The sequence below is a fragment of the Artemia franciscana genome, chromosome 10, assembly GCF_032884065.1.
Source record: "Artemia franciscana chromosome 10, ASM3288406v1, whole genome shotgun sequence".
Classification (NCBI taxonomy): domain Eukaryota; kingdom Metazoa; phylum Arthropoda; class Branchiopoda; order Anostraca; family Artemiidae; genus Artemia; species Artemia franciscana.
Genome location: NC_088872.1, coordinates 13,795,347 through 13,822,057, shown reverse-complemented (window position 1 = coordinate 13,822,057; position 26,711 = coordinate 13,795,347). Strand labels below are relative to the sequence as shown.

Genomic DNA, 26,711 nt, shown 5'->3' with positions numbered 1-26,711 from the left:
TAACATTACCCTTGAAGAAATCTGTGAAGCAAATGAATGTACCCAAGCTCAAATTTTAGTTTAAAACATGAAACCTATGGCTTATGTTTCAAATATGACAGTAAATCTTCTATTTTAACTATTTCATTTTTAAATTCTTCTGAACCAAATTTCCTACCAACTACCTCTGATTCTCTTAAAGTGAGGAAGATTAAACTCTTAGGAGTTATTATTACCAGTGATTTAAAATGGGAAGTAAACACAACTAGTCTAGTAAAAAGGGATAATGCTGGGCTGCAGATGCTCAAGCTTATATTGAAGCTAAGCTGTCCCCCCAGGTCACCTCTTCCGTATATTTATATCTTTTATTCACCCAATTCTGGAATATGCAGCTCCTGTATGTCATTTTGGAATGACGGCTAAGCAAAGCACCAGGCTCGAAAGAGTCTAGAGTAAAGCTCTAATGATAGTTTCGAAACAGACAGAAATACTTATGAATAGCTGCTGACAAAATTTAAAATGCAAACTCTGGAAAAAAGAAAAGAGAAACTCTGCATGGATTTCACAAGAAAATCTCCGATCCACCCAATCTACAAAACCCTTTTCCCCCCTCAATCCACAACAAAACGACTCCCACGCAGGGTTGCAATGTCTGTTGAGAAACTTCAGCCGGTACGCTGTGCCCACCAGCGGTTAGCGAAGAGTTTTATACCGATTTTTGTAAGAATGTATAAGAAAAATCAGGATGATTAATTAGTGTTTTGTTTTCTTTGTTCTTTTTTTGCGTCGCTTATTAATGTGATTATACCAAAGAAATTTGGAAGTGCCTTGAAAACGATGGTAAAAATAAAAGTTTATCTATCTATATATCATCTATCTAATTCTCTCCTTGTCTTGCATAATTCTTGAAGCTTGCATAAGTCTTGAAGCTGAATAGACTGAAATAAACCAAATTGGTTAATGGGCTCTATAGATAGATAATAGCGTATTCTTGTTTAAATGTATTGGTTGTTAAAGACAAGCTCTGTGTCTGATCAATTTTAATTATCTTTTAGAAAAATCGCTTCGACGCCAATAAGGTAAAATTATTGTGTGAATAAGAGAAACTTAATACCGCTGTGAGAACCCGGCATAATCGGGCAAAAGGCTCTATAAATCATTTATAGATGGCCTAAACTATTTTATATCGCCTTTTGTCAATGTATGAAGAAAACTATAACTTTGGGACTTCAAATTGACAAATATACAGAAGTAAGTTTTTCATCGCATTACATCAGATTTTAGATATACAAAATTCGGATATACTGTTATGAAGATTATTATGTGTATGTTGCTCTAATTCTCAGCAATTCCTGAAACCAAATAATATGTTTCTTAATGCAACAAAGTGAAATACTTTCACTAACCAGCATCAATATTGTTCCATCAGTCACTAGTAATAGGATATTCTTCACTGTATTTAAAGGCAGAAATCCACTTCAATTGGGATAAATTTTCTCATTAATGGAATGCTAAGGTAGCTAAGAAATGAATTTTTCCTAAGAATCATAGGGTCTAAGGTGTTTTCTCAAACCCAATGCCTTGTTACATGATCTTGAGGCTACTTTGAATAAATTGGTCATTCCAAAGTTTCTATTGGATGCATTTGGGCAAAAGGGGACACAGGAAGAGGCCTAGCTCACATCCAATCACTCTTTACTTATAAATACCATTAGAACTTCTGATTTTCAATCCAGTGAGACCCCTCCAAAATTTAAATGACCACCCTTTCAATAAAAACTATATGGTACCAGGGCACAAGTCACAACCCTTGCCTTCAGGGCTGTTGAGGGAGGTTTCATCCTCAAAGACATAATTATTATACTGTTCAACTATCCTGAACAAATTGCAGAACTGCTGACAAGAGATCAGATCTGGTCTGGTTATGTCAATCATGCATCTGGAACTTGTGCTTATTCTCAAGCTTGCCAAACCACTGGAATTCCTCCCAACTCCCTCAGATCTGGACCAGTTATGTCAATCATGTATCTAGAACTTGTGCTTATTCTTCTCATCAAGTTTCATCTCAATCTCTCCACTCCAAGTATTTTCTTTCCCCCTCCACTGCCTAATGTCCCTGGATCTGATCCAATTTGAAAATGAAGCATCTGAGACATGATATCTTTCTATATATCAAGTTTCATTAAACCCATTCATGAGATAAACATATTTCAATTTTAACAGTTTCTCATCCCTCCAGCCCTCCCCCAGATGGTCAAATCAGAAAATGATTGTTATCAAGTCAATTTGTTCAGGTCCCAGACTTGCCTACCAATTTTCATTGTCCTAGCACATCTAGAAGCACTGAACTTGTCAAAGCACTATAAATCCCCCTCCCCCTAAACTCACCCAAAGAGGGGATCTGATCCACCTAAGTCAATTGTGTATTTAGGACTTCTGCTTATTAGGCCCACCAAGTTTCATCCTAATCTCCACTCTAAGCATTTCTCAAATTTCCAGTTCCCCCCTACAACTCCCCAATGTCACCAGATCCAATCAGGATTTGAAATGAGAGCTCTGAGACACAAAGTCCATCTAAATATCAAATTTCATTAAGATCCAATCCCATTTGTAAGTTAAAAATACCAAGTTTTTTCCTGAATTAACTGTCCTTCTGCTCCCCCCTCCCTAGATGGTTGAATAAGGGAAGCAACTATTTCTAATTTGATCTGGTCTGGTCCCTGATATGCCTGCCAACTTTCAGCAATTGCTATACTGATCATGTATCTAGTTTTTGATTTTATTCATGTAAAAATTGGGGTGGTCCAGGATTTGAACCTAAGACCTCTCACATCCTAAGCAAGAATTATGCCACTAAACAAACAAGCCACACTTAAGAACAATATTATTTGTTTATTGGTAAATAAAATTCTTCTCAACTATTTCATTCACTGGCTACCCCCCCCCCCCCAGATGGTTGAATTGGTGAAGCAACTATTTCTATTTTAATCTGGTCTGGTCCCTGATATGCCTGCCAACTTTCATTGTCCTAGCTTATCTGGAAGTGCCTAAACTAGCAAAACCAGGACTGACAGACAGACAGAAATTACAACTGGTGTATGTCACTTGGTAAATACCATGTTCCATAAAAAACAAGAAGAATATGTGCACCAGTGATAAAAACACCAACTGCCACTTTGTTTCCAGAGACTGTTTCTGAGGTGTACATATTGTTAATTTTAGGTTTATAAAAAGTGCAATCTTTATGAAGTTCATATTTTTGTGGTCTAAAGTTTTATATTTTTCATACAAAAATTTAGCAGGAGGCCTGAAAATGGCTCGAAAATATTGATTGGATTGGTGTGGGGGAGAGGGTTAGTTGCTATCAAATCATTCCTGACTATAAAAAGGGCATTCCAATTTACAATTAAATGAGCCCCTTTCAAAGAGTATATGCCCCCAGGGTATAACTTTCAATTTCCAATGAAAAGATCCTCATCTAAAGTTTATCCAACCACACTTCCATAAAAACCTTATATGCTCAATGACACTAAAAGTTTATATGACCACTCTTTCTATAAAAACCTTACATGCCCCAGAACTAGAACCTCCTCTAAATTTTATATAACCACCATTCTAAAAAAAAACTTTATTTTCCCCTGGGGTACAACTTTCTTTACTATTAATTAAAAATGGCACTAGTACCTCCAATGTCCAATTGAATGAGCCACTTTAAAGTTCACATGACCAGCATTTCTCTAAAGACCTTATATGCCCCCAGAACTAGAACTTTCATTTTTCAATTAAAAGAGCCTCTTCTATTCTTTCATAAAAGCCTAAGTAAAGCAATCTGGGGGCAATACCTCTTCTAAAGTATATATTTTTTTTAGACCAGGGCACTTCATACAGAAGGAGTTCTATAATCATATCTGTAAATTCCATTTTGAGCCCTTATTAGTGTCTTAAAAGGCAAAACAGTTCATAGTAACCCAAAAGTTCAGAATTATGTTCAAAAAAAAACTAGTGAGAATGGGAAAGCACATATTTAGAAATTTTTTTTAAAAAGATCCTGAAACCCTTAAAGAATGATCTTACAGCAAAACTAGTCATTTTTGAGGGGTTCATGACTTTTAAAATTGCTGCAATCCTGTTCTTAGAGTAACGTACAACTATTAAGACTATTGTAAAATAGTAATTGCCACTCCTTTGTCATCTGTAAATGACAATTTCTTCTCTTTTTTTTACTTGTCATTCTTCTTACGAAATTTGTCTCTAAACTCTTATTTATTATGTGCTGTTATTGCCCTTTAAGGGGCCATGGCATAATTTACCCTTGTAGCAAACATTGAATTATGAAAGAGCATAAAAAGACATCAAGCAATATATTCAATTTCATGCTTGCTAAATTATGTAATTATCTTTATTATAAATAAAGGTAATTAATTATAAAGGTAATAATCAAAATTTACCTTTGACTTGATGTATTCCTCAGTGATAAATATCACAAGTTTTATTGTTACTTTGCAGACTATGCTCTCCTCTGGTGCAATGATTGTTCTATGTTCTGGTGCAATGATTGGTTTTTTCTCTTGATTGCACCAAAAACCCTAGCTTGCAATGAAACCTTTGTTTCATCTTAAGATGAAACCTTTGTTCATCATCAAAGTTTCATCAACTTCAAAACTCTGGCCCCCTATTGGTCTTTAGCTTCCTAGCTAAGCAATTATATCTTCAGAGCAGAAATACCTCGATACCATAATTGCTTGGCTTCCTAATTGGAGCTCCTCAACCACATGTTTAAGACCTCAAAGCTCTGACACAAAATGGTTAATGAAAAGTAGAATTTTTAAGATGTAATTCTTTCCTCGTGCTAAAACTCCCCTTCCTGTCCAACTCTTTGCAGAAATAAAATCTTCTTTTCTTTATAAAATCTTCTCTGTGTTGGGATGATATAGCTCTTTGTACATTTTCAGTAACCTTCAGCTGAACAGAAAATTCATAGGGCACATGATTGATGATGATATCACCCCTTGAGTCCTGTAAAAGTTATTGCTGGTTTCAACGTAGCTTAGGATTTTGCTGATTTCTATAAAGTATGCAATTTCACACAGCTAGCATGTAGACATCATTCAATAAGTAGTACAGAAAGTTGGTCAGTAGAAAACAGATGTCTATAAGCTCACATGTAAATTTAAATTTTGTGCAGTCAGTGTGCCTTGAGTACCATTCTATTTTAAAGTATACCAATTAGCTAATTAATAACACAAAAACGGCATTTAAAAAAAATTATATTTTTTTTAATATCATCACTCAGCAACCTATTTTTTGCTAATTTTTTACCCTTTATTTTTAATATTGTGTTTGTGACAATTTCCCCCCCCCCCCATTGATGGTTCTATGGTTCCTTATTATATAGAGGCAATCAAACTAAAGAACAACTACACAAAAACAATCAAATTCTACTTTAAAATATACAGTATATTTATATTAATCAGATTGTCAAGTTTCCTTCTACCATTGAAAATTCTTTTGATTCTTTGAAATTCTTAAGCGTAATATTTTCAACAGTGGAAAGAAAAAAAACATACCATTAGGCTATATATATATATATATATATATATATATATATATATATATATATATATATATATATATATATATATATATATATATATATATATATAAAAAGCAAGTTTTTTAACGAAAAGTAAGGAGCGACATTAAAACTTAAAACGAACAGAAATTACTTTGTATATGAAAGGGGCTGCTTCCTCATCAACGCCCTGCTCTTTACGCTAAAGTTTGACTCTTTCTCTTACCTCTACTTTTTAAAACAGTAAAAAACTTTAGCGTAAAGAGCGGGGTGTTGATGAGGAAATTTAAGTTATAAAATTCCTTTTATAACTATGCTGAACAACTATGCCTTTCAACTATGCTGAACAAAATAGCTGTTTCAAAATTTTGATTGGACGATTTTGGGAAATAAGTGGTGTGGGAGGGGGCCTAGTTGCCTCCCAATTTTTTTGGTCACTTAAAAAGCACACTGTAACTTTTTCTTTCCATTATAATAAACCCTCTCCCGACGTTGCAGGCCCACTGGGTCGATACAATCACCCCTGTGGAAAAAAAAAACAAGCATCTGTTATTTTTCTTCCAGCAAAAATTACAAAATTTCACCTTTTTGTAGATATGAGCTTGAAACCTCTACACTAGGGTTGTTTGATATGCTGAATCTGATGGTGTGATTTTCATTAAAATTCTGTGACTTCTAGACTTCTAACTAAAATATAGTTATTGATACTTTTAATTAATTAGCTTCTCAGACTTTTAAATTTATTGAAAATTCGTCTGCATTATTCTGATGGGTCACGGGCAGAACAATCATCCTTAGACTGACTATACTTTAGAGCATTAATTTAGAAAAAAAAAAAAAAACATTTTTCATATGGATGACACTATATTCAAAAGCATTTAAAGTGCAAAAAAGATACTTCGTAGTGTTGCAATCACATTATAGGCCTACATTGTATAAAAGGTGCTTGCTTGTCCAAAGTTGAAGTACTGAAATTAAGTTTACAAAAGCGTGTTTATCTGATAAACAGGGCTAAGGACCCCTTTATATGTATCTATGTGTATGTATATATATTTACAAAGTATCTGTGGGTATACATCATTCATATTTTTTAACAGATATTTTCTTTTTATGCAGATTATGCTTGACCTATAACAACCAGATGCAAGGATGTGCTGCCATTTTAACATTATAAAGACTTGAAGCACATCTTCAGGAATGCAATTTCAATCCTAAGAGACTTGTTTCTTTCAATTCAGGATGTGAAATTAAAATACATTTGGAAGAGTTCCAAAATCATATTTGTGTGCAAAGCATAAAGACTGAAATGGAATTGAAACATGAATACTGTCAGGTCAGAATCAGATCTGCTCAAAGCAGAAAATACCGCATTTAAAAGTGCATATTGTTGATCAGGGATGCAGATTAAACAAACGAAAAATGTCAAAGATGTAGTCAGAATTAGCTCTGCTTAAAGTGAAAGTTGCATAAAAAGAGCAAACTCAGAGGAGGAGTCTCTGAAGACAAGACTCAAAAGACCAAAAATCCAGGATTAATGACAAAAATTTCTTGGTCCATGTGAGCGTTATCTGATGCCATTATAATATATATACAAATACAGTCATTCATTAAACAACGATGCCAACAGCAATAGGCCCTTAATCGATCCTGGTTTGCTATTCAAGCTTCTCTGGAACGTAGGCCATCCATTTTCGTTTGAATTCTCAATTAGAGTGTTAACCATCTCCAAAGGACATCCAGACTTTGGATGCAGTCAGAATTAGTATTGCTTAAAGCGGATGTTGCTTCATTAAAAAGGACAAACTCAGAGCAGTCAACACTTCTGATTCACAACAAGCATCAGCAGCTGAACAGAATCAGAAGGTAAACCCAATAATTCTTTATATCTCAGTTTTGCAAATAAGTGAAAATTAGGGTGGGAGAGGAGGAGGGTCTAAATGCATTTTCATTTCTCATTTTAATTATTTTAATTTTTATACGAAAAATTTAAGAAATAATCAAAAGTTTATTTTCAAAATTTTAGGGGTGGCAGAATATAGAATTGCAAAAATCCTCCCCTCCTTCTCTTCAATTGGTGCCACTTATACTGTTTGCCCTTGGATACTAAATAACTCATTACTATGCCACAAGAATATTTTTAAGTAATTTTGTCCATATTTATTGTAAGAAATTGAAGAAAGTAATACATAAACGAAAATTTCAACTTGGTGTTGGAATTATCCATCATTGAATATATATGATTCAAGAATTACTTTTGTTGCTTTATTATTAAATAAAGTAATAATATGTTACTATCTTATTAAATAAATATATTGCTAAAGTGAAGCCAAGACGCTGGTGTGGGGACACATCCGAAGGCCTCACCTAGCTGACTAGCTATTTTCAAAATAAAACTTTGAAACAACACAAAGAAAATAGCCTCAATTTGTCATTCAAAAGAGGTTAAACACAAAAAAAGAGCAGAAGAAAGTTTTAAATGTGCAATGAATGTGTTTTTGTTTGTAGTAGTTTCTGTTGGTTATAAATTTTTATGAGTTATTCACCTTATTTCTCGTAACCTTATGTTTAATACATTTTCTAATATTTATTAAGATTCATTTGTTTATCCATTTTACTTTCTGTTTTTTTTTAAGTTGTTTTTTTTTTCATTTCTAACAATTTCTATTCCTTTTAACTTTGACTTATTGTATGGCTTTATTTCTGCTTGTAAAGTTAACAAGAAACTATGAGAGTGAAGTCATCCTTAAACGAAAAATTTTAACAATTACTATTATTTGAAATAAAAAAAATGTGAAAATAAATACTACATTATTTTTCAATATCTATTAAGTTGCATGTGTTTATCTATTTTACTTTTTGTTTGTTTTAAGTTTTATTTTTTCATTTATAGCCAGTTCTATTTCATTTGACTTCGTAGTTATAGACTTTAATACAGATATATACATTTATTAAGAAAAGAAAACTAACACTATTCGCCATTCGCCTGCCAAGAAAGGCAATAAGCTTGTAAGGGCAAGCGAGGTTATCACCCTCAGCTAATTAAAAACACATTCATATCATGCTACTCAATACAAAAGAAACTCAACTGATGAAGGAAGAAAGGAAAAAAAGAGAAAGAGGAAAAAGACAAGAAGAAGACAGAGAAAAAAAAATTAACAGAAAAAAATTAACAGCAAGTAAATCAGGGAAATGCCTTGAATAGAATGACGACCTGGAACGGGGCTTACATCAAAATTATTCACGAGATAAAAGAAACTTCTTTACCCGTGACTTGAAAGCCGGAAGACTAGGCACATTTTTCACACCCTCGGGTAAAATATTCCAAACATGGGGACCATAATGGCGAATCACAAAAGATGCCCGAGTAGTACTCCTAAACTCATGAGTTAAGTTATCAGCTTTTCTTTTATTATGATCATGATGGTCTCTATTAAAAGTAAAAAGATTTTCAAAAGCAGGGGTGAGCAGGCGATTCAAATATTTATACGAGAAAATCGCAACTTGGTAATCATGAATTTGGGATACATCCATTAACTTATTCTTTTTAAAATGCTCATGAGCAGGAACATCATCAGAATCATAAAATTCCGATAATAATTTTACATTTTAATACGGCCCTCCATAAAGAGATGTTTATTTTCAAAATATTCATTATCAGCTTCATGGTCCAGTTTTGGGTACCATATATAAATTCATTTCCATTCTGGCTATGCATAATGGTCAACTTGGTTCGGGAGAGATTGTAGACATAATTTTTAATACAATTATAGACATAAAATGTATCTTTCAGTTTTTGGGTGTCACAATTCTTTTAGTCTGAAATTTTAAGGAAAGTCAAAGAGTCCAGGAACCTCTTTGGTCTGGGTATGAGTTCTGGTAAACCAGGGACAAGCTATGGATGATATAGAACTATTGAAAATTGAATTGAATTTTTGATAGATGAAAATTGAGAAATTACAGTTATGAGTTCGACTGAACAGAAAAAAAGTTTTGGCCAAAACAAAATTGTTTTTCAAGTCGCTTTTGTGCATTTGGGTCTCCAGTATATATATTCAACATTATATATATAATAAACACAGTGTATATATAGCATTATTTATTATTACATTCCATATGAAAGTTGGCAGGCTATACAAATAATTTTTTGTTGATTGATTTAAAAAGAACTAATAAGGTATATAGGAATTAATGTGAGATTGGAGGTAAGATTATTAAGATAGAAGCAATGATTTTTTGCGAAGAAGCAATGGAGCAAAATTGCAAAATGTTTGTAGAGGAAAACGATAGTGGGGATGTGAACACAAACGGGTTAAATATTTAATGCACCAATGTCTTGTTTCTTTTATTATCTTTGAACAATAGTAATCTTTTAATAGTTTTATTTCCTAGTATATTGCTAGCTATGTACGTGGATCAGCTGTCTATCAGCAAATGAGTAAATATCAGCTGACATCTAAAGTGTTGTTTTATTAGCATAGTATTATGCTTTTTTCTCCTTAATTTTTGTCCCAAAATAATTGATTAAGAGGAAAATGACTAAATAAAAAAATCTACTTTCTAAGCTGAGTTGGGAATGATGTAACATGGTAGTACTTTCCTCCCTTTTTTGAAATGTGAGTCTAAAGTAAATTCAATTGATAATTAAAGAATTTATTCATTTATTTAGACTCAGTCCACTTCTCAATGGTAAAAAAGTTTTAAATAATTTTTGAGACCACTCTGGCTAATCATGACAAAACGTAAAGAAGAGAGAAACGAGGATAATAACAACCAATGAAAAACGTAGATTACAATGAAAATATTTTGGTCAAGACCTCCGCTTGACCGTTCTCAGTGCAAGATTATAAAATAAAAATACCGACAAAAATCCAAATGATAATATAAAAACCAAACCTTAAAACAAAACTAAAATTCATTTTCATCAGTATTTTATTTTATTATTTTGATCTGAGGACAGTCAAGCGGAGGTCTTGACCAAAATATCACTGGCTGCTATTATCCTCGTTTCTCTCTTCTTCACGATTTTTTTTTTGTTTTGTTAAAAAAAAATTTAATGGAAAAAGGATCAGCCTTTGTAAAAGGCATCTTTATCATTTTATTTTGTAGCAGCTGAGGTCAAAATGACACAATCTCGTATCTGTTTCAAATATAATCTGATATCATGATAATATTGGCGTGTCGCCCAGCTCTATAATGCAATTGCTTTATTTGTATTGTCAGTAGTTAGCACCATTTCAAGAAAATAGTTGGAACCCAAAATAGGGAAAGTGGGAAAGCAACTAGGGAAATATAGGAAAAGCAAATAGGGAAAGTGGGAAAGCGAAATAGTTGCAGTGGGAAAGCAACTTTGTTGATAGTAGGCCTCCATTTGTCTTGCTGTATGCCAATTTTGATAGATCAAACTGCAGTTCGGACTTATAGATGAATTAAAGCCTATTAATATTCTAGGCTGACCAAATACGTTTACGTTTTGCTGAAAGTAAATTCTTGCTGCAAACATACGCGCGCTTGTGAACGCATGTTAGTGAATAAAAAAAAAATGAATATCTATCATTTCGAGACGCAGTTTTTAAAGATGATAGATTAGATTTTTAGTGCATTAAATTTCATAACTGTTGTGTGACCCGTTTAAAAGCATCAATTTTTGGTTTTACCAAGTAAGGGAACAAAAAACAAAATAATTTTATGGAGGTTGTAAGAAACAGCTGTAGGAAAGCTAGTTTATTGGTTGCAGCCCTCCATCAAACTGTATCCCAATTTGTATTGGCATAAACTGCAGTTTGGCCTTATAGATATTTTTTAACCTGTAAACATACTAGATTGATCAAATACATATAAGTTTGATGAAGACTAAGTTCTTCCTAAAAAGATTCATGAACTCGAAAACAAATGCAACTAATTAATTAACTCATGAACGAATGTTACCAAATAAGCAGCTAACGGATCTTTTTATATTTTCAGGGTACAGTATTTACAGATAGTAGATGGTTAGCAAACCTTGAAGTCTATCCTTTGTGAATTGTCCTCGATCAACAGTTGGTTTCCCTTGATCAGTCATGCGAAAACCTGCTTTTATGTTCTTAGAGGTAATTTTGTTCCTTGAATATATCATGTTCTAAATTTTCTATCATTTCTTTCTCAGAAACCTCACATGCAATACACACACATTCATTCCTGGCAGCAAACACAAACCAAGTTTTTATTAACTGAAAGTAAGGAGCTAAAATAAAACTCAAAACGGACAGAGATTATTCCATATATGAAGGGTTGCCCCCTCCTCAATACCTTGTTCTTTACGCTAAAGCTGTCCGCACTTTCAAAAAAGTCCCTTTTTCTAATTAAATGGTCCCTGTGTTTCAGCAGCCGTTCTTAAAAATTTGGGACAAACAGTCAAACTTTAGCGTAAAGAGCAATGTATTGAGGTGGGACAACCCTTCATATACGGAATAATTTCTGTTCATTTTAAGGTTTGGTGCGGCTCTTTACTTTCAGTTCAAAAAAAACTTTTAAAATTTAATTTCTGTTCGTTTTTCAAACAATGCTGGTAAATCTGGCTCGCCCTCCATGAAATATACCTCCCTCACGGGAAACTCCTTTGTGAAAATTTTATTCAGCTTATAGTACACCCCCCTCCCCTGTAAAATTTATTATGGACGATTCAGCCTGAAAATTACCTTTAGTTTACTTTGAAACTGAAAAAGACTTCAATCTCTTATCGGTTTCTTGATCGCTTCGGAAATGCCCCCTTAATTTAATTAAATTAGTATAACCTGTATTAATCAGAGGAAAAAAATAGATTTTCTTTTGGTATATAATTCAATTGTTTTCAGTTGAATTAATGTACTAGTAATAATTATGGTTTTCAATTATGAGCTGGAAAAATTGTGACAATTGGAGATTGAACAAAATATTAAAAGAGAAGAAAAATCGACCACTCGCCGTACCAAACCTTACAAGCCGTATTTTATGGTCGTATATATTTCGCTGTTGTGTAATTGTTTCTGTCATTATTGATAACATATGTTGACTTTAATTTTCTGTTCAGGTACTAGGAATAGGAAAATAAAAAATGATGGTACCAAATAGCTCACCAACGTGCAACTTCCCTTCGAAGTATAGATGTCTTTGGGAAATGTTTTATTCACTTTAAACTGCAAAAAAATACTAACCCCCAATAGAGAGTAGATGTCATAAAGCTAAATAGTAGAACATCATAGGTAGCGAAAGAGTGCTGCCTAAGTAAAGTATTATTTTTGTTGTTGCTTTTTTTTTTTTTTAGAGGGCACATCGTATAGCAGGAGTTGTTGTAGAAACTTTGAAAGGGGCTCATTTGATAGGGAATTTAAAGGACTAGTGCTCTTTTTAACAGTCAAAAGTGATTGAGGGGCAACCAGTCCCCTCCCACGCCCATCCTTTCCCCGAATATATTCAATCAAAATTTTGAGATAGCCATCTTGTTCAGCGTAGTTGAAAATTCCCGAAATTATATCTTTGACGAAGACAACCCCCTCCCCCCACAGCCTTCAGGGCAAGAGTTATAAGTACAAGTACAAGAGTCTGCTACGAGCAGAAATTACATCTAAAAAACTTTCCAAAGGTTTTCCAAAAAAATAAAGTAGAGCTCCAATAAGCCAAGAATGAGCAAATAGTGAGTCAAATAATCATCCAAGCATAAAATTACCACAAATCATGTGCACGCTATTACCAATACAACCATCACTACCTTTACTATCACTATATTTACTACCACTGGTTCTTTTGAAACTATTTGTAAGAGTAAGAGCATTGAGATGAAAATTTCAAGAAACATATGAACATACAGGTTATCAAAAGGATATATCAGTACTATTATTACTACTACTAGTGATAATAACACATCTACTGTGACTACTATTACAACTATGGTTGTAGGTGAAATTTCCTAGGGATTTTGATTGGGGATTGTGAACTGAATCACAATACGCCATCTGATACAGGTTGTCAAAAGGGCGTAGCAGCAATATTTTAGGAGTAGTTTTGTGTGTGAAGTTGGAAACTAACAGGGCTTGTTCTCGGAGATGTTGCACAGACCAAAAAGAAATATTTTCATCCTAACGCTTCTGCTTCCACTCGTACTGCTTCTATTATTACTACTTCTTCTGCTACTACTGACACTAAAGCTGAGGCTGCTATTTAAAATTCTGCTGCTATCATGCTAAAGGTATTAATGCGAAAAATTTTGAATGTATTGAAACTGTATGGAACTAAATCGAAATACACTATGCCCACACAGGTTGTCAAGAAGACATACAAATGCTTCAGGAACGGTTGATGGTATTAAGTTGAAAATTTTAGCGTTTGTTGAAGGGAATGTTTAGGAAATCAAAGGCGCTATGCGTATAATTCTAGTATTGCTTCTACATTTATTGCTTCTATGCAAGCTAAAATTGTTAAGGTGAAGCTTTAATGGGTTGTTTAGGCGGATGTCGGACAAAATCAAAACAAACTATGAGTAAGTGGACTTTTAAAAAGGTGACAAAGTAATATCGTAAGAAAGGCTTATATCATTGAGTTGGACCTTTAAGTGTAACTTGTGGTGGGTTTTGAACTAGCCAGAAGGCACTATGTGTATACTGTTTATACTACCACCACAGTTATTGTAACTCATGAAGCTAAAGGTATTAAGTCGAAACTTTTAGGAAGAGCTTAAATTAAACAAAAAAATTACATGCATGTAGGTTTTTGAAAGGGCATATAAGCAACATCATAAGCAGCGCCGCTCTATAATAGCTAGAAATGTCATTGAAACTTTTAAAGGAGCCACTTTGATTCAAAACTAAGAGTTCTAGTGCTTCTTTTAAGAGTGAAAGGGGAGTGGAGGACAAGCAGCGCTTCTTCCGATCCCATTCACTTTCCAAACACATCCAGTTTAAATTTTGAGACATTTTATTCAGGATAGTAGAACGGTTTAGCAACTATGTGCCTAGGGATATTGGGTGTCTTAATCCCCAACATTTATGTAATTGGCTCATTATGCTTTAAAACTAAATGTTGCTTTAAAGCTAATTCAAAAGGTACTGTGTATGGTTGCTATTAAGACACCTCATCAATATTTATAGAACGGCTGGGGGTAATACTATTTGTGTCAGTATTAAAGAGTTGTTGAAAAAGTTTCTCCAACATACAAATAGCAAGCAAAACTATAGATTCTTATAAAAAAGATATAAAATATTATATTTTTTCTAAGAAAAAGACTATGTCAGCAAAAAACGAACAAAAATTAATCTAAAAAGTGTTTCCCACTAAGAAGTTTTTCAAAGAAAATCAGCGAGCTCCGTTAAGCCAAAAAAAGACCAGGAATAAATTACTATTATCTTCTAATCGTAAAACTGCCACAAATTAACATCAATAAATAGATGAAACCCAAAACGAAGAAAGCATTTTAAATGTTTTTACTTTTTTACTTTTATAATTAAAAAATTATCAAAACTTTAAGGAATAAATATGAGTTTATGCATATTAAACTAACATTGCACAGTCTCTTTTCAGTGAAATGCAAATTTTATTCTAGTCTTGAAGGCACTGGGGCTGTCAGCCCTACTCATGTTAATTTCTGGTCGTTTTGGGTTTCATTTGTTTATTGATGGTAATTTGTGGTAGTTCATACGCTAGGAAGAATATTTGAATTTGTTGCTGCTCATTTTTAGCTTAATGGAGCTCTACTTTTCTTTAAATAACTTGTTTTATGGAAAAAGTCTTTTTTAATTAATATAAATAAAAAAAAAACAAGTTTTTTCAACTGAAAGTAAGGAGCGACATTAAAACTTAAAACGAACAGAAATTACTTCGTATATAAAAGGGGCTGCTTCCTCATCAACGCCCCGCTCTTTACGCTAAAGTTTGACTCTTTCTCTCAACTCTTCTTTTTAAAACAGTAAAAAACTTTAGCGTAAAGAGCGGGGCGTTGATGAGGAAGCAGCCCCTTTTATATACGAAGTAATTTCTGTTCGTTTTAAGTTTTAATGTCGCTCCTTACTTTCAGTTGAAAAAACTTGTTTTTTTAATTAATTTCTGAACGTTTTTGAATCAATGCATGTTTTGATTTTGGCTCTCCGCAGAGAAATAATTGAAACGAAATTTGCAATTTTTTTTTTTTTTTTGGCTAAATGGCTTTCTCATAATTTTGATCGAATGATTTTGAGAAAAAAGAGCGGGGGAGGAAGCCTAGTTGCCCTCCAATTTTTTGGTTAATAAAAAAGGCAACTAGAACTTTTAATTTTTTACGAATCTTTTTATTAGTTAAAGATATACGTAACTTATAAACTAGCTTACGTAAAGAATTTTTTATTCTCATGTTTTTATTACACATATGAGAGGGTTCGCCCCCTCGTCAGAACCTCTCTCTTTACACTAAATCTTAAATTTTGGCCCAATTCATTAAGAATGACCCCTGAATCACAAAAGCCGTAGAATAAATAGTTGACATTACTAAAAATACTTTAGCGTAAAGAGCGAGGTATTAGGAGGAGGTGAGCCCCTCATATGGGTAATAATTTCTGTTCGTTTTAAGTTTTAATGCTGCTCCTTACTTCCAGCTGAAAAAAAACTTTTTCATATTTATTTTTTCATTGTTTTGTTTTTAATAATGCTAGTAAATCCTACGCTCCCTTCATGGAAATTTTCTTCCCCCATGACAAATTCCTCGATGGAAAGTTCCCGCAGTATATCCACCTCTTTTCAACCCCTCCCCCCAACCAAAAAATCCTCCTGAAAACACCTGTACACTTCCCAATAACCATTACTATATGTAAGCACTGGTCAAAGTTTGTAACTTGTAGCCCCTCCCACGGGGACCGTGGAGGAGTAAGTCGTCCCCAAAGACATAGTTATAAGGTTTTTCGACTACGCTGAATAAAATGGCTATCTCAGAATTTTGATCTGTGGACGTTGGGAAAATAATTAGCGTGGGAGGGGGCCTAGGTGCCCTCCAATTTTTTTGGTCACTTAAAAAGGGCACTAGAACTTTTCATTTCCGTTAGAATGAGCCCTCTCGCAACGTTCTAGGACAACTGGGTCGATACGATCACCCCTGGGGAAAAAAAAAACAAATAAACACGCATCCGTGATCTGCCTTCTGGCAAAAAAAAATACAAAATTCCACATTTTTTTAGATAGGAGCTTGAAACTTCTACAGTAGGGTTCCCTGATACGCTGAATCTGATGGTGTGATTTTCGTTAAGATTCTATGACTTTTAGGGGGTGTTTCCCCCTATACTTCTACATCAAGGTTCTCTGATACGCTCAATCTGATGGTGTGATTTTCGTTAAGATCACATGACTTTTAGGGGGTGTTTCCCCCTATTTTCTAAAATGAGGAAAAAAAATTCAGGCTCTTAACTTTTGATGCGTAAGACTAAACTTGATGAAACTTATATATTTAAAATCAGCATTAAAATGCGATTCTTTTGATGTAGCTATTGGTATCAAAATTCCATTTTTTAGAGTTTTGGTTTCTATTGAGCCGGGTCGCTCCTTACTACAGTTCGTTACCATGAACTGTTTGATAAAAGATATAGTAATATGTCTCGTTATTGTTAAATAAGTGTGAGAAATCGATAATTCATTTGTTACGGAAGAAGCTCCCCAGTTTACATACTGTATTCTATCAGTCGATTCTGTGGTCAATTTTAAAAATTAAGAACGTGTTTATAAACAGTGAAAAAAAATGAGCAAAAAAAAATCAGCATATAACCTTAGAAATTGCTGTTTTCTTGATTGTTCTGGTAAAAAAGAAATCGGAACCTAGTTCAATAACAAAGCTCTTTTTTTGAAAATAATTTTAAGCAATGCTTTTTGAAAAGAGCTTGGCTAGGCCTAGTCTTGATGTTACTAGAATTTTTGGCATCCAGGATCTGTTAACCATGAAGTAGTTAAAGGTAAACATTAATGGCTCTAAAAGAAAGTATCAAGATGTACCCTATTGGTACTTTTGCAGACTCATTGACTTCTAATGATATATTATGTAGGCTAAAGTAAGAAAGACTACCTCTTAGGTTGTGTGATTTTCTTAAATATTTTAATATAAATATACCTCATAGTTGTTGTATAATAGTAGCATACCTTTTGTGCTTTTTTATATTAGAAATACAAATTACTTTGACAAACAGCATCAATTACTGTCTTGCCGTAACATAACAAATTACGTTCAGAGCTGTTCAGTGGGGACAGTGCAACCAGATCCACTGCTTTGGGTGATAAGGCAGAGGGGCTACCTGTTTAGGTGGCAAGGCAGAAGGGCTGTCTGTTTTGATCCAATTTTTCACTTTGATTTGGCGTTCGTTGCTTATGTTTGAGTCAGGAGGGGTGTAATATAATTATATTTTTCCCCAGCACTACTAACCCTAGGTCATTCTGGGCCATTTCAGAAGAGATGTCTACTTGTTTGAATAATGAACAGGTTTGACTCACAATAAAGCAAGAAGACAGTAATTCCAGTTCCAGCAATTCCTGACAAGAAATATTTCAAAAGTATAATAGTTCAGTATCCAAACTTACTCTTGTACTATGAGGTAGTTTAAATTAGCATAAGAATTCTAGGTTGATGCTATGTAAATATTATTTTACATCAAGTAGTTCTTAGTAGAAAACTGCGAGTAAGGAGTTAGAAACTTTTAAAACACTAAAAAAGGATTTTGAATAGAAACTAATGCATAAAAAATTGCCTTTCGATGCTGATTCAAAAATATATCGGGCATTCAAAATTCATCAAGTTTAATGGTGCCCATAAAAAGCTGTAAGCTTGAGAAAATTTGACTGATTTTCAAAGAAGAACAGATACCCACATGAAATCTAGCAATCTTAATGAAAATCATACCATCAGATTCAGCATATAATCTTTTTTTTTCTTCTTTTTTTAGCAGAAAAATTATGGATGCGTTTTTTTTTATATTTGGGTTTTTCTTGTGTTTTCTCCATAAATGATTGCATCAGACTAGCGGTTCTTGAATATTGTGCTAGGTTTCATTTAAATGGAAACTGAATTTTTAGTGATTAAAAAGATTGTGGAATCACCCAACTGGTTGTTTCCCAAAGAGAGGCCATGTTTGCCATTAATTGTCAACTCAAAGAAAGCACAACAATTTATGAGCTTTGATAAATACATATTGATCTTCTCAGTTGTAAAAAATGTACAGCTGCTCTGTGAGGCATTTGTGCTTGAAAAGTAATGTAGTTTAGTCCATATAAGAGAAACACTAAACATTGGCAATTATTACCTTAACTAAGTTGATTTACAAAACTTTTCATGAAATTCTGTGCAGTGACAGATGATTATGCATCAGCTATTATAAAAGATGGTTGATAGGCATTTTGTAGGGGGGAAGGTTATCACAAGCCTGAAAGAATATGTTTCAATGCCTAAATTGTCCAACTCTCCATGGGCCATCACCAAAGTATAGGCAAGAGTATGTGTGCATGGGGGGGGGTGAGAATCATTCTTTCATCTCCCTTCATTTGAAATAAGCCTGAATAAGGTTGTCTTGCTAATAGAAGTCAGTTTCTACCTCTATGGGAATGCTGATATTTGGTTTGATAGACAAAATAGGTTGTCTAATATGTATGCTTAAACTCGGAAGACCCACTGAAATCTTTCTCTGAACTCTGGTTAAACAAGCATTGACTAAACTCAAGTTAAATCATAAATCATCCTTTAGTATATCAATGCTCTTTATCAGGAAGTAATATTTGGTAAATTTGCAGTTTACAGCACAATTCAGCTTGGTAGGATGAAGGGGAATATTCACTTGATGTTTTTTATGGTCTTTTTAATCCAATAATCACTAATAACTTTACCAAATTTGCCATTGATTGTCAATTCTAAGATAGCAGATCAATTTATAAGCATTGTAATACATATTATCTTCCCAGTTCCAAAGATTCAGCACAAGTGGGTTATATTTGTTTAGTGAGGAGCCTGAATAAAACACTCTTACTTAGTTACTTCACAATCAATAGAATTATTGTAGTTAATAGACTTTGAAGTTGATTCCATAATAATATACCCCCCTCATCCTCAATATGGGAATATATAGCCCAAGTCAGCTTAAATTAATAACCAGCTACAAATGAGAAATTTTTCTCACTAGCCAGCTATTTAAAAAACCATATTTTTAAGCTTTGGGTTACTAGTTTACTATGTGTTGTATTTAGTACTTTTAGCCCGTTTAAGGGCTCAAAATGAATAGTTCTCATCAAGTGATTATTGAATTATGGAAGAGCATGAAAAATACTTATCATTTAATTGTGCTGAATAGCTAAGTTTTGCTGAAAACATAGGCTATGTACCAAAAATCTAGTGTAGATTCATCATTCAGGCTTTATGTTGGACATTATGGAGGGAGGGGGTCTTGATAAACTTAGCTATATTTGGATTCGCAATGGAATTCTGACCAAATGTGTGTCTATTTCTTAGCCATGCCCATCTTAATAATAAGTTAGGCTCATCAGGAAATCTACCTCTTTTGAAGTAGTCTTAAGAATTTTATAGTGTTTCTTTATGGAGGGTGATGGCACCGAACTAACACAAAGGCGTCCCAACTGTAGTCCTTCCGTTGTAAGCTAATGAACACAATTGTGAAATAGGCTACCTGCTTTTCTATATTCTATGCCTAATTTACCTGAAATAAGCATTATTTATTTTATTGCTTATCATGATGATGAATCTTCAAATGAACTTCTAGGTTCCTCGGGAATCTTGTTATCATCTTGGATAGCAACAGATGCTACTTGGGTGTGACAAAGAGTCTGGAGCAAGTATCCTGAAATGGTGTCTTGCATACCATCTAGTGCTTGGTCACCATCACCTACATTTTCTGACAAATCAGAAAAGTCACTTTTGGTACTTGATGATGTCATATTTATTCATAGAACGTAATTTCACTAGTTTAGCAATCAACAGATTTTGTAAATTTGAATTTTCATGAATGAAAAGAAAAACAGGAAATAGTTTCTACTAAATTTTTTTACTTCCATGGTTTATCATCGGCAACATTGTACTGCTGATTCTAACTAAAAAACACTTATAGTAACTAAAAGAAAACTCGCCGCATACCAGGATTTTTAGGTATGAACAGAACTAAGATAGCTAATTATGTTTTCATTTCGGTATCCTTGGTACTTTAATTTTCCATAAATTTAAAGAAAAATAGTTGAAAATTGGGGATTTCAATTGTGAATAGATTGAAGGTATGGGGTTCTAAGATATTTTTAGTTGCCTGTCCTTCGTACTTTTATACTTGCCTTAGTGTTCAAATTTTTATTATGACTGAATTCTACGGTGCTGAAATTTATTTTCGATATATTATTCCATAGGAGCAATAAACAGGCAAATGTAGGACTACAGAATTGGCTATTTAGATATTTCAGCTAACACCAGGAGAAACTTAAGGTTATAATTTGCAACATTGTTTTTACAAGATGTGAGAAAGAGCTATAATATAGTGTGCCGCGAAAGTTTAGAAGAAAAAATCGATGTGAATTTTGTTGCTGTCGTACCTTTCGTGTTTTAACTGGCCATACATTTTTTTCAAGGAACGTGGGTTCCAATTTTTCGCTATCCACAAGGATTAACACCTCCAACGACCTTTTCATATATACGGTTTTATAACGAATTGTGTCTAGGATTTGCTTCAAACAAACTTTATTTTATTAAATATTGTTCTCGCTGTCTTAACAGATTTTTCTTTTTACAGGGAGCAAAACATTGCTATGAGTCTGGATGTTCATTGGAGATGGTTAACACTCTTATTGAGAACTCAAATGAAAATGGATTGCCTGCGTTCTAGAGAAGCTAGAATAGCAAACCAGGATCAATTAAGAGCCTATTGCTGTCGTCGTCGTTGTTTAATGAATGACTAATTTTATATATGTTATAGTGGCATCAGACAACACTCACATAAACCAAGAAATTTATGTTATTAATTCTGGATTTTTTGTCTTTCGAGTCTTCGGAGACCCCTCCTCTGAGTTTGCTCTTTTTAGTGAAGCAATTTCCGCTTTAAGCAGAGCTAATTTTGACTGCATCTTTGACTGTTATCGTCTTTTTTGTTTAATATACATCTCTGATCTACAAGATGCCCTTTTTAAACGGAGGGTTTCTGCTTTAAGCAGATTTAGTTCTGCCTTAAGAATAGGAATTTTTAACTCTGTTTCAGCCCTTAAACTTTGCACACAATTATGATTTTGGAACTCTTCACAAATGTATTGTAATTCCACATCCTGAATTGCAAGCAACAAGTCTCTTAGGGTTGAAATTGCATTCTAGAACATGTGTCGCAAGTCTTTCCAATGTTAAAATGGCAACACATGGTTGTTACAGGTCAAGCAAAATCCACAAAAAAAAAATTATATGTTAAAAATTTGAATGATTCACACCAGAAGATATTTTGCATATATATTTATTAAATATGCAAATATCCTTTTATATCCTCCTAAATTAGTGATTATTTGTTTCCAAAATTTACTATTTTCCTAAATTTAAATGTTTTCTCCTCTAAAAATTATTAAATTTCCTTAATATTTATTATTGTTTTCCATTTTTCATTATTCCTGAATTTAAATATATGTAAAGAAACTTTTTTGGGTATGCTCAATAGAGATTTTGAAATCGCCCTTTCCACTATGGAGTTGACTCCACTGTCCTACTATTTGTACAAATTCCTTGAAAATTTTCTCTGTGAAGCAATGTACTAGTATTCTATATTGTTGTAGTTAAATAGTAATAACCATTTTGTGTTGGTGTCGTTCCATATTTCTATTGGATAATGTTTCATATATGGATAATAAAATTGATCTGTTCAAGTGCTTACTTTTGATTTTAAAGTATAGAAACAGACTTTAGAGCATGTTTTAATTTCAGTGCATTTTAGTGCCTGGACTAGTAAAAACATAAGTAAAAACCTGGCGCAAATGCTTTTGTGTTTCTCTAATTAGTTTCATTAAATATTAATTTTTATTTCTATAGTATATAAAAACTTCATGCAGAAAGGTATATGCACCCCCTCCCGCTGGATATTTGTTAGTTGGGTGCCCTAGCTCTAACGTTACTAACACCCACATTAATGTGCAGCAACAAAAATGAAAGGAAAGTCAATTCCCAAAAACGAAAAACGGTAGGAGCACTGGAATAAAAAAATTAATTGACTCAAAATATTATTACCCGTCCCTCAATCTGTCTTCCACCGGAATTCATTATACCTATTGACAATTTGAATAAAAGAAACATAAAATGAGCTAAAATATTAATTTCAAAAGATTAACAGTTGGGAAAACTTCAAGACTTCAGCAACGCTTTTTCAAAGTAGGTACTTGCGTATTATACGCCACTTACTCAAGTCTACGCTGGCAAAAACTCAAGAACAAACCGGTTTCTTCATTAGTTTCTTAAAGTTTAGCATCAGACAAGACAAGTGAAAGAATAGATGGGAAATATATAATTTGAGTCATATTTGCACAATTCTTACTTCATAATATGCAGAACAATTGTACCTAACAAATCTTGCATGTGGACCCACTATACTTTACCTCCACCCCCTAATGTGCAAATATGCACGCCAAATTCATTTCTTAAGTATTATATTTTTGTGATTGAGATTGAGCGTGATTTGGCTTGAGCGTCAAAGAAACGGATTCTAATGAAGCACTTGAGTAAGTGTGTATAATGCATAAGTACTCAAAGTATCCTTCAGATTGCAGTAATTCAATTGTTGTAGGAAGAGTATCAGTGGGGGGACAAGAAAAGCAATATGGTAAACACTTCAATAACAGAACTGGGCCCATATTATGAATAAAATAAAGGAAAGAAACCTGAGCAATGCTGTCATTCTTCAAGGACCATTTGTTGTAAACAATTCTAGGGTCAAGGTTACTTGATTCCTGCCAAAATTTTGATTTTCTTTTGGTTAACGAATGAAGTTTACATTGGACGCTTATTTTCATTGATAATCAGGGCAGGAGTTACTTTTTTTCTTTTCTTTTTTTTGCCGTTTACGGGGTGAAGACAAATATTAGGGCAAATTTGGAAACATTTTACGTAATGAACGCTCCAGTTTTAAACTTTTGCAGCTTAAATTAAAAAAAAAACAAGAAAGTGGTTTTAATTATTTTTAGCTTGATAGATTTGGAGTTTGAAGATCCACTCTACAATCTATGCTTAAATTACAGAGACGAAGAAAATTTAATTGACAATTTGGAAGATGACAAAAGTAGCAAAACAATGTGAGCCCTAAATGAATCAGCATGTTTTGCAAGAGCCAAGCTTTTTACCATATCAATCAATTTGTTTAAAGAAAACAGAAAAAATTACCAAAGCATTAGACCCTCCCCCCCCCTTAAAGGCTCTTCAGTCTGTGAGAGGGAAACATGAGCTGTCGAGTTCAAATATCTTGCCAGAAACTCTTTTTAGATATCTAACAACGAAGAATTCTGAATAGTAGTTTCGCAGTCAACTTTTTAGTTAACTAGAAATCCGATATTCGAAAAGAACGTTCAATGTTAACTAAGAGTTAGAAAAAAAAACCGGCAAAATCTACTTAATAGCTAACTAATAAAGTAAATCGAACGAGGCTCAGATCTTTCGGATTCTAATTCATCATAGTCAGGAGAGGCAGTGAATTGTATCGGATGTAATACAAATAAAAACGATTGGCTTCATAAGGCGGAATATACATTTGTGAAATAAATATAAAATTTAAGTTAAGTAATTCGAACTTTTAATGAAGTGTTTGAATTTTGAGTTTGATATTTGATTAGATTCTTTATATTATAATAATTAGTTTCAAGGTTTGTTTAGTATTTTTATGTTTATATATTAGGTAAGATTTGAATGTAATCGAATATTTTGAAAGTATGGGGTTTAAGATTGAATATATTTTTACAGAATGTAGAAATAGTACAGGATTTTGCATGAATTCTTAGGTTATACAGTTTAGATTTGAAGTCACCTTTTGATGACTGTTAGGAATTTAATCTAAATTAGTGGAATTTATTTTATATGTTGAGGGGGATGCGATTTGCCTGAATTGTGAAATATTTTTTTTTTTGGATTTTTTTTTATGATTGTGGTAGCTACCCCATAACGCAAAGCCCAGCGACAGTAGAATGTGTTGAAATGTGATGTATTAAAAAATAGTGTTATATTTTTTTATTCATGTAAATGTAGTTAAAAGTGTTTTAAAGTACTTTAAGAAAAGTGAAAGTATTTTAAAGTACAAAATGTATATGTGTTCTTTATTTCCATTTTAATGTTATATGTTACAGGCCTAATGAACGGGAGCAGCCCCTTGCCGCCATGGGTAGCTAGAATGATAATTTTGAAATTGTTGCATGGTAAATTAATAGATGGACAATCGTATGAATGGGGAAATTGTTAAAAAAAGAAGTGTTTTTAAGAAAAAGGTAGATAAAATGTATTAGAAGAAAAAAAAATTATGTATGGGAAGAATTAGAAAAGTGAAAAGCTATGGAATGTCGAGTGAGTGGTAAGATAGATAGTAAAGTGAAGGAAATGATAGGGAAATAGGGATAAATTAGATTACAAGTTAGCTGGGAGTCTTAGAGAAAAAAAAAGAAGAAAGAAACAGGATTGTTTTTTTTTTCAGGAGCACGAAAAAAAAATAATAACCAAATTTGATTCTATCCATTACAGGAAGTATCACCAACCCATCATCAAGAAACAGAAAAAGAAGAGGAAACGAGGAAAGAAGGACCAAATACCGCTGGATAAAAGAAAGAAAAGAAGAAAAAATTTTAAATATGCATTAGGAAAGAATTTTGTCTATTTTTGAATAAAAAAAAAGAAAAAAAGATTCTTCCGTAATTTAAAACCGACCCAGAGGGAAAATTAAACTGTCTAATTTGTGAAATATTCTAGTTTTTGAAAGAGATATACTCAACAGCCATGTGAATAATCGTCAATTATACTTTTCCAAATGACAAATAATAGGTGACTTGAATCTAGTGAAAAAACTGAGTCAGGTAAAATAGTTGAATTTGAGTAAAAAAAAAAACATTAATAGTTATGCATACCTTATAAAATCTATACATAGTATTGCAAATTTGGCCCTGAATTAAAATTTGCAGAAATACATAGGGCTAATTTTGGATTATCTGCCATTTCATCTGTCCATGCTCCGGGTGTACATGTAAACTTGAAAAATTTTAGTTTTAAAACTTTTCTACCTAAAGAAAAATTTGACAAAAAAAAATGCTGATCAGAGGGATGTTTCGAATGTTAACTGTTGTAAATGTTTTGTATGTCTAAAATGCAAGAATAAACAAAATATTCCTTTTTAAGTAAATTGGATGGTTTTGGGATTTTTTTTTTCAGGGAAAAGATGGCATTTTTTGCATCAGTAAAAACAGAGTCTTAGAAAAACTATACTTTAGAAACTATAAATTAGCAAAAATTCACTAGTTAGAGCATATTAAGAGATTTTAGTCAACTAAAAAAGCAAGGGAGCATTAGAAGCTACTTTGTTTTTTGTTTATGAGGTTTATTTATTTGATTTATATTTGATATGTTTCATAGTTTCGCCCTAAAAGAGGGTAAATACTAAATAATCGGTTATATCTCATCATAAAAAAATTAATTTAAGGGGGGGGGGGGAAACAAAGTTTATGACGCTCTAAAGTCTTGAAATAAGTAATATTTTATTGGTTGTTAAACTTGAAAATAAGCTGGTTAAATAAGAAGCCCCATCTACTAATCTGCTAGAAGCTGGTCTATCTTCATTTTTTGTGGTTTATGTTCCTCGTTTATGTACTTTTTTTTCAAACAAGCTGATTAACTTGACAATTATTCGCAAATTTTATTATCCCGAAGTAAAATAAAAACCACAGTTTTTACACAATTGAAGAACACGACAAAATTTGAAATGAGTGAACATTCATTGTCTTGTAAAACGTTTGAAGTTGCTCTAATTTTCCTTTTTTATCATTGCTTTGTTAAAGTAGTTCTTTATTTTACTTTTATCTTAGTTTAGCCGAAAAATCGGATAAACTTAGCAAATATTGTTTTATCTTCTTATCACAAAATAAAAAGACGAAATTTTAGGAAAAATCAAATTGAAACAGAACTATAAATCGAAAAAAAATCTTAAATTTTCTAACAATTCCCTCAAAATCA

At 32.9% G+C, this 26,711-nt stretch overlaps 1 long non-coding RNA gene across 1 annotated transcript; it reads left to right on the top strand.

Annotated features, from left to right (window-relative positions):
- The first annotated feature begins 1,093 nt into the window (after positions 1-1,093).
- Positions 1,094-22,387, top strand: LOC136031814 (uncharacterized). Its single transcript, XR_010618587.1, has 4 exons — positions 1,094-1,230; positions 6,668-7,414; positions 11,513-11,637; positions 21,280-22,387. It is a non-coding gene; the product is annotated as an uncharacterized LOC136031814 (long non-coding RNA).
- Positions 22,388-26,711: the final 4,324 nt, after the last annotated feature.